Source organism: Rattus norvegicus, chromosome 5, assembly GCF_021556685.1.
Source record: "Rattus norvegicus strain SHRSP/BbbUtx chromosome 5, alternate assembly SHRSP_T2T, whole genome shotgun sequence".
Lineage (NCBI taxonomy): Eukaryota > Metazoa > Chordata > Mammalia > Rodentia > Muridae > Rattus > Rattus norvegicus.
In genome coordinates this window covers 145,883,395-145,892,744 of record NC_141538.1, presented here as the reverse complement: position 1 = coordinate 145,892,744, position 9,350 = coordinate 145,883,395, and the positions used below count along the sequence as shown (strand labels likewise).

Here is a 9,350-nt window from a genome sequence, read left to right as displayed (position 1 = left end):
AGAACCTAGCTTACACAGCTGGCTAACAATCCAGTCTACACAGCTGGAACCCAATCCCCATATCTGGCTTGCATCATAATGCACACAGATGGCACGCAGGATTGTATGACTACAGACCACACAGATGGTGACCCAGTCCAAACATCTGGCCCCAAGCCAGAGCCTTAAAGCTGGCGCCTTGCCTCTACCACTGACACACATGATGGCTGCTTCCCAAGCTGAGAATCCTCTCTTTATTCCGTGTGTCCTATACACAGGGTATGGTCACCTCTGGACAAACTCTAGAGCCCCCTCTACTCTTAGTAAACCAACCAGAATTAAATCATACCACGATAGCCTTAACACACCTTGTTGTTGATAAGTCATTTTTATTTGATTCTCTGCTATCAGGGGTACAAGCAGGACTTAGATGGCCCTCTCAGAAGGGTCCAGCCATCACCAAGGTTTAGACATGGGAGAACTTCCTCCCATAAGGAAACTTCCTTTGAAGGTCTGGAAGTGCCTCCATATATGAGCATGGTTCTCCTGGGAGGTTCCTTGGGCGATCTTTGGCCTTCGCTGGGAAGAAGACAGGTTTCTCTAAAGAAACCGAGGCACAGCAAAGTCAGAAACGTGGCGCAAGCACACACCAAGAATAAGATACCTGTGAAGGCCAGGCTGTGAATCTTGTAAGGTTTACAACAGTGTTTCTCAACCTGTCAGCCATGACCCGTTTAGAAGTCAAATGACCCTTTCACAGGAGTCACATATCGGATATTCTATCTATCATATATTTGAATTATAATTCATAACAGTAGCAAATTATAATTATGAAATAGCAATGAAAGTAATTCTACAGTTGGGACTCACCACAACACAAGGAACTATATTAAAGGGTCACAGAATTAGGAAGGTTGAGAAAAATTCCTTTAAAGACTCCACATTACATAAAATTTCTTAGAATTAGTGAGGCAGAGAAGAATGTTGGCATACAATTTCAGGTGCTTCATGGACTCAGGTGCAGCATCCACAGTGGGTCCAGCACAATGTCAGGAATGCTGTCCTGCTGGACGGGAACACACTTGGAAGGATGCCCATGTGTTCACATGCAAGTCTTCATGCTTTTCAAAATTCTCTGATGGTTTCTGAAGAGACACACTATTAGGACACGTGTTTAAAAGCCAGAGGAGAGACACAACATGTGTACCCATAAGCCCAGATAGGAACATGAGAGAACAGCCAGGGAAGGCTGCTCACCTGAGCTCATAGCTCTTGCTCATCTGTGACACAATAGCACGGGTGTCTTGGTCCTGTGTCTCCTTGGTCATACATCATTTGTTGTTTTCTTCCTGGAGATGCAAGTGGTACTCATCCTAGGAGCTTCCTTCACGAGAGCCACTCCAACTAGATCCTCTCTCTAGGGCCCTTGAAAGTGAAATGAGAAACCACAGAAGGTCACCGTGCCATTTCTGCTTCTCCTTCTCATGTTCCATGCCCTGGAGGCTGTTCCATATCTGTGACCTCGTCACAGGTCACTGGCTGCCCACCCCCACCTGGATTCTCATTGTATTTGCTACCTAAAGGTGGCACCTATTGAAATGGCCTGATGAGAGACTCAGCAGAGAGAAGGGAACCAATCCCTTAAGCTCCCTCTCTTCCAGGCTCTATTGCCATGGCTGACATCCTCTACCCATGCCATAACCTCTCTCATTCCCCATCCTTGGTCAGGTGCAGAAATGTTACTCCGTCTCCTCCTTTCCAGCTACACAGAAGGTATGTGTGTTCTACTAGCAGCCCTATGAGTCTCCAGCATCTCTTGTTGGTTTCCATGATTCTTGATCTGTCTCCCAAGTTCCTTCCAAAGACTCCTTGTACTACTTCCTAGCAGGTCATCTGGGCCCTGCTGGACCCTTGTCTGTATAGAGAATCAAAGTGGAAGGGTCCGTGAACTCCATGGTGTCAGAAGTACTGAGAAGTACCTTGTGATTCTCTGGGTCTCTCAAATCCTGTCTGTTCATGCCTCACCTAGAATCCCTGAGTCTCTTACATTAAATCCTGTGGCTGAGCTTTCCTGAGTGGGCTGGCCCCCAGGCCTGGAAAGACAGGTCATTGGGTGAGAGCACACACTGCTTTGGCAGAGGTCGATTGCCAGAACTCACATCAGATAGATCACAACCACCTTTAACTCAGCTCCAGGGACATCCAACATCTCTGATTGAGTACCTTCACTCACACACACACATGCGTACACACACTTGAAAATAACATTAATAAATAATTCTCTATCCCCCACTAGGATGGCAGTTTTCTGCCATACCCTACCAGGGTTGCAACTCCAAGTGAGAAAGCCCATCCCTTTAGCCAGCAGGTACAAAATGGGTGGGGCCCGAATACAGTCTTGAATAGGCTGAACCCTCAGGACTTAGCTTTGCACACAGTCAAATTGGCACTTGATGCATTTGCTTTGTGCGGATCAAAGAAAATGGTCTCCAAGGTAATGCATGTGAGGGGGTTCACTGGTCCGGGATCATTACACTGAAGTTGCTCACTTGACAAGGCCCTGGGCGCACCGCTAATTGGCGGGACACACAGCAGTGTCTGCTTCTCACTTCCACCCAAATTGTCTTTGATTTATCAATACTCTAGAAAGCTGGCCATTGGTGGCAGACTAGGAATTTCTTCCAGGTCACAAAGATGTTCTAAGGGAGTTTGTGTGACAAGAGCATTTGCTTTTTCCTTGTCGCATTCCAAGAGTAACAAAAGAAAAAGGCACAGGAGAGGGGGAAACTTTGTAGGATATACTTAAGAAGGGTCGATTTTAATTATTAACTAGTCCAGCTGAAGAGCCATCTAGAAGATTAGCACACTTCTGGATGAGGACTTTCCCAGAGGTGTTTGGATCGTGGGGCTCTGGCCCATGGAATGGATGCCTAAGATGATGGCATTGTTGAAGGTGGTGAAAGGCAGAAGGGAGGGCCAAGTTAAAATAAGTAGGTCATGAGACCTACTTAAAATAAGTAGGTGTGTTCTTACTGGCTATGTCTGCCCTGGCCTCTTCCTGTATCCTTCCTTTCTCAACTTCCTGTTCACCAGGAAGTAAGGAAGAACATGAACCATAAACTTCCACCATTATGATGTCCTCCTCAACCAAGTACATGTCATCAAATGGCCATGGGGCAGGGCCCTCTGAAATCATGAGCCAAGACTAATCCTCCTCTAGGGTTGTTGCTACCAAAAAAAATTGGTTCAAGTGACCAAGAAGTAGCTAACACAGTAACACTTCCAGAGCTGCGGATCTTCCAGATTGGAAGGAAAACTCTGTGTTGGGGAAGTCCCACCTTCGTGGATGTTCAAAGGCTGAGGACTCCTCTGTGCTGGCTCATAAAGATTCAGAGCAGCGGGTACTTAGTGGAGTATGAAGGGGAACAGGGAGGGATTCGAAAGTAGTAAAGGGGAAGAGGAAGGTCCGGGCTGAGGCTTTCAGGATAAGCAAGATTCTGCCAGCTATCGGACACCTTTCTGAACCAATGAGTCAGGGGCAGCAGCTCAAAGATGGCCAACCCTCTGCTCAGTCAGCCAACTGCTGGTCCATACTATAGCAGTTCCCAGTCTGGTCAGGCCTGTGGACATTCATTCAACCAACACTCATACTCATCTGGTGCCTCCAAACCACCAGACCTCTCTCTAGGTATGTGAAAATGCTGCCTTCAATAAGACAGACAGAATTCCCTCTCCACAGGGGGGCCAGCGTCCACCCTAGTGAGAAAGACAGGCAATGAAAACATGTGTAATTAATTCTGTATGTATTCAGTGATAAACGCTGTGCAAAAAGAAGGCAGGGAAGGAGAATTAAGAAGGAAGCTTCTAGATGAATAAGGTGGCCAGGAATAAGTTTCCTACGAAAGCTATCTGAACAATACTTGAAGGGGTGAGAGAGTGAGCCATTTGGACATTTTGGGGGAGACATTCCAGGGGGGAAACTCTGTGCAAAGGCCTTCTGGCAGAGAGTTCTGGGTATCTGAAAAGCATCAGTGATCAGGGGTCGGGGGGAGCTGAAGGCAACCAGACCCTTTGGACCCTGGGGTCAGCCCGTTAGAGAGCCTTTCCTCATTTCAATGTCTTCTCCATAAAAGAAGACAACTTCCTGAGTGTATCTAGGACCCAGGATGCCTCCTCCCCTGGAGGCTGAGTCTGATTCTCTTTCCATAAAAGAAGCTTAAGGAAAAATCCAGGAGACAGTGACTGCAAAGGCAGGTCAGGCAAGCCAGGTAGGATTCAGTAGGTGGGTGTTGCTGTAAAATCATAAAAAATACCTTTTACTCCGCACTAGGTCCGGCACCATAGTGCCCCAAGATAGCTGGTAGACATCTTCATCTCAGTCAGTAAAGCCTCTCACCTGCTTTGCTCTATCACATATCACACTGCTGATGGCTTCTCTCTGAGCCTGGCAACAATCTCTCTACCCATCCAGTTCCTAAGGCAGGTTGCCACCATGCCAGAAATTTACACCCCAATTCCGTGGCAGCCTAGTGTCTCCCACCACCACACACTCTCTTGAACTTAGTTCACCACATGAAAGAACACACAACACAATAACCTCTGATCCAATTGATAAGATTTAATTGCCCACCTAGACATACAAAGCCCTGTACACATCCATCCCTTAAGAACATTCATAACAACCTGTAAATGTGCAGAGAGGAATCTTAACATCCACCTCCATGTTCTCTTGGCTGCTTCTTCTCCTTTGCTCCAGTCTCCTCCTCTCTCTAAAGCTTCTCTCCCGCCCATCTTTCCTTCTCATTCAATGACAAGCCTCGTTCTGTCTTGGACCTGCCTTCACCTATATGACATCATCCTACAGGTGGGGACAAGGGTGTCTGAGGACAGAGGATCCAAAGGTCATTCTCCTGCTCTCTTGGTGGGATTCCTGGCCCAGGAAGAAGGAGGAAAGGGAGCAGGGAGAAGGACTGTCCACTTCCTTACCTTCCCCCATCCAGGCTACCATCATGACTCTAAGAGAATGCTTGGATGAAAAAGTCCATGAGGGCATCATCCACAAAAGGAGGCTTTCCTCTGCCAAGACCAGGTTAGAGAGTAGAGTCTGGGTCCCATAATACAATGGTACCATTGTTTCTGGTCTTTCTGCCCATGGTCCCCTTCTACCTAGATCCAGAGACTACAGCTTCTTTGTGCTACCAGGACTCACATGAACCCCATCTGGTGTGAGACCCAGTTAGCTGACTTGGGCTATTACTGGCCCTGAGGCTAGAGAAGATGGAACACAGTAGAGTTAGGGGACAGAGGGGGATGAAAAGGAAAAAAAAGCCAGAGGAAAGGGAAGACAAATTAATGAGAGAGTGCTGGCCCATTCTGGGGTTCAGCAGGTAGGACTCGCAACAGTGGCTCTCTCTGCAGTCATATCCTCAGTCTGCGTTCAGAAACACTGCTGAAGGAGATCTCTCACACGGGATAACCTTTGCCACCCTGCCCTCCATCCTCGCCAGTCCAGGCAGATGCCGTCCTGTTTTCTCTCAAGCCTAGTCCATCTCTCCCTCCTCAGCTAGTTGGTGCCCAGGGTAAGGTGGGGAAAAGGAACCCAGCAGCAGAAATTCAGAATGTGTACCAGTAGGAGCTAGCATAGTCTTAGCATAGGAAGAAAAAAGGAAGGACCAAGCTCTTGACCATACCCAGGTAGTTTCAATTCTGTAAGTAATAGGGGTTAACAAATCCTCTTCCCCAAACATATTTTTGCTAATGAAGGCTAATAATTGCCACGGTTGATGTGGAGTTTTGCTATGCATATATTTAATATATACAGATATAACAAATACATTCAACTTTGCACCTCTCCCTAGGTTTTTTTAGACAAGTTTTTTTAAGATTTATTTATTTATTTATTTATTTATTTATTTATTTATTTATTTATTTATTTATTTATTATATATAAGTACACTGTAGCTGTCTTCTGAAGAGGGCATCAGATCTCATTACAGATGGTTGTGAGCCACCATGTGGTTGCTGGGATTTGAACTCAGAACCTCTGGAAGAGCAGTCAGTGCTCTGAACCACCGAGCCATCTCTCCAGCCCAGACAAATTCTTACATAGCCCAAGTTGGCCTCGAACTTGCCATGTAGCCAAAGATGACCTTGAACTCTTGGCACTTCCACCCCTGAATACGACAAATATACAGGCGTGAGCCGCCACACCCAGTTCACATTCACCTTTTTGAGTTCTTAGCACTCAGTGAAGAGTCTTCCTCAGTCAGACTGGAACAGACATCGTCGGACAATATACACGATCCCTCCCAGACTGCTCTGCGTTTGTTCAGGGTGGCATAAGCCTATTCAGGAGCAGTTTCTGTCTCTGCCTCTGGTGATGTTACACAGGCCTGTGTTTAAAGTAATACCTCTAAATAAACAATGACTGCTCTGTGACATTAAAACAAAGTCACTACATTTCAACAGCTCCAAGTCTGTCACTGTGGGGACACACAGCATTTCTATTTGTGCACGCATTTTCAAAACAGTGTAACAGGATACAAACGGCAACGCACTCACTCTCTTTTGTTTGTGAGACACAAATTTTAAATCACACAGGAACTCTCTCGTTGAACTGGAATAATACCTTAAGCACAAAACAATATGTAATGATTCATTTTTAAATGTTGCTTACTTTGAAATGAAGAAAGGAAGACGAAAAGTCAGAAATTACAACATCCTCATTTGTGATTGTCACAGAACGCTAAGTAGGTTAACGTCTTAAGGACAGGGTCCTGTGACTGTGCTTCCAAGCTATCAGTCCCTTCATAGTAAAACCTTCTGCTCTATAACAGCTTGCTTACTTTTATGCACTTTACCAGTGTGCTAATATGTAACCATCAATAAAAAGAGCACTTTTATTGAGTTTCTATCCTGATTATTATTAGTATTGTTGGTCTTGTCTCATGAACAGTGCTGAAAATAAATTTAGTTGCCTGAGATCAAAATTTTCCCTTTGGGCTGGAAAGAGGTGCGCAAACCCGTTCACACTACTTGGCGAGATCTTCCCCATCTCCTTCTTTCCAGTTCCGCCCCAACTTTGAAGAGCACCAGATTACCCTTCTCCATTTCTCCTTCCTTGATTCAGTGGTGGGAGGGGTTCCAGGTGGGAGGAATGGGCAGAGCAGAAGCCCCTTTCCTCCTTGCCTATCATCTCAAAGGGGAACACCTTCCCTGGGGCTCAGCCATTTCACCCCTTAATGCTGCAACACAATGCTAGCACTCAGAGCCACACCTTCCACGGCTCAGAGGACTCTCACCTGACTCCGAGACTTGTCCTCTGCCCTGACTCAGCCAGCCCAGCCTCACAGTGCATATGTGAACTCAGCGAAGCCTAGTTCTTCCAAGAAACGAGACGTCTCCAAATCTAGTGGGGATGCGCAGCCTGTGGGGTGCAGCACAGCATAGACCGCCATATTGGTTACTCTTCTCAGAGCTGTGACAGAACTCGGCAAAAGCAACTTAAGGAACGGCTCATTTGTCTCACAGTTCCAGGTCCGACTGTTCATCGTGGCAGCGGAGTCACTACAGCGGGAACTTGAGGCAGCTGGTCACGCTGCATCCATCATCAGGAAGCAGAGAGAGACAAAGGCCACTGTTGAGCTCACTTCCTTCATTGTACACGGCCCAGGACCCGCCCCCACCCCAGCCCATGGAACAGCGTATGGGTCTTCCCACCTCTACTCAGTCTACTTCTTCACAGATGAGCCAACATATTTGTCTCCCAAGAGACTCTAGACCAGTGTTGCTCAACCTTTCTAATGCTGTGACCCTTCAATATAGTTCTTCATGTTGTGACAACCCCCAACCATAAAAGTATTCTGTTTGTACCTCTTAACTGTAATTTTGCTGTTGTGAATCATAATCTGATATGCAGGACATCTGATATGTGATCCCTATAAAAGCATCATCTAAACCCCCGAGAGGGTCGCAACCCACAAGTTGAGAACCAACGTTCTAGATCTTGTTTGATTGACAATCAGCATAAACAGTCACAACCATCCCCTCCACTCTCAAAGCTCAGGGCAGACCCACGGTCACCCCCATACCTAACTGAGCATCAACTCCAGGAACTCTGTCCTCAGAGGCATCCCAAGCCACCCCTCACAGGCACCCTCACCTCCATCCCTCAGCCTGTGTACCTCCCCTCTCCCTAGGTTCCCGCATGCACCTCCCTCCCTGGTGGGCTTCTTCCTGCTTTGACCCTTCCAGTTCATTCCTCACATGGTAAAAAGGGAGACCTTTAAAAACATGTCAGACAAGATCACTCCCCTGCCAGGGATGGTTTCTCAGTCAACCTCAAAAATTCCCCAAATGCTAAACATTGGTTTTTAGAACGAGATCTGGTCCCTACACTTGCTTCCCCTCCCTTGCCACCCTGTCACCCCCCAGCCATTTCCCCAGCATGGCTCCCCACTAAGCACTTTTATTTAGCACATCAAGCTTTCCCTACATCATGGCTCTTGTCTTTGCACCCTCTGTGTCCTTTTCCTGGATCACCCATCCTGTGGATTTGTCTGGGGGGGTCTCCCTCTCATCTCAGAGCTACCTAGAGAAAGTCCTTCCCTGACAGCCCATTGGCTTGTACTTCCTTACTGCTCTCTCCTACAGGGTTTTGTGTGTGTGTGTGTGTGTGTGTGTGTGTGTGTGTGTGTGTGCACGTGTGTGTGTGTGTTTTACATTTACATAATAACATAATCTGACTACGCTAAGTGAGAGCAAAGACCAGCTAAGTCCATCCAGAGCTGATCATGCTACCTCCATACTCAGGATGCAGAGGGTGACAGTCCTTGGTGCCTGAGATAGGCAATGACAAGTATTTCAGAATGATTATCTACCAGATCTCAAGGTTGCCCCTTAGGCTTAGCAGTCCCCTAGCACTGTCCCATCTTTAAACTCATAAATCCCAACCCTTCAGGGGTTGTCTTTCACTTTCCAACTTCCCCACCCACACCCACCCCTGTCTCTGCCCCTGTCTCCGCCCCTGTCTCCGCCCCTGCCCCACCCTACCCCGTCCCCACCCTTGCCTCACCCCACCCTTTACACACAGCAGTATTTTCATCACAGAAACCACCATTTATTAGCTTCAAGTATCAGAAGTCTGTGTCTGATCTCATTTTCATTCTCCAAATCCACTGTGTGTCCTGGCCCCATTGGCCCTATCTCAAAAAACAAAACCAAAAACAAACAAACAAACAAACAAAAAACCTGCCTGGACTTAGCATCTTCCTCCTGCCTTCACTGTTATTTCTCTGGTCCAAGGCACTTGATCTCCAGACTAGAAAACTACAACAAACACTGAGTATTCTATACCCCGTCTCACCGTGACA

The 9,350-nt window shown here is 46.9% G+C and overlaps 1 long non-coding RNA gene across 1 annotated transcript; it reads right to left on the bottom strand.

Annotated features, from left to right (window-relative positions):
- Nucleotides 1-351: 351 nt before the first annotated feature.
- On the bottom strand, nucleotides 352-1,404 carry LOC108351036 (uncharacterized). Its single transcript, XR_015620493.1, has 3 exons — nucleotides 1,237-1,404; nucleotides 973-1,124; nucleotides 352-579 (listed from the first exon to the last, which is right to left on the bottom strand). It is a non-coding gene; the product is annotated as an uncharacterized LOC108351036 (long non-coding RNA).
- Nucleotides 1,405-9,350: the final 7,946 nt, after the last annotated feature.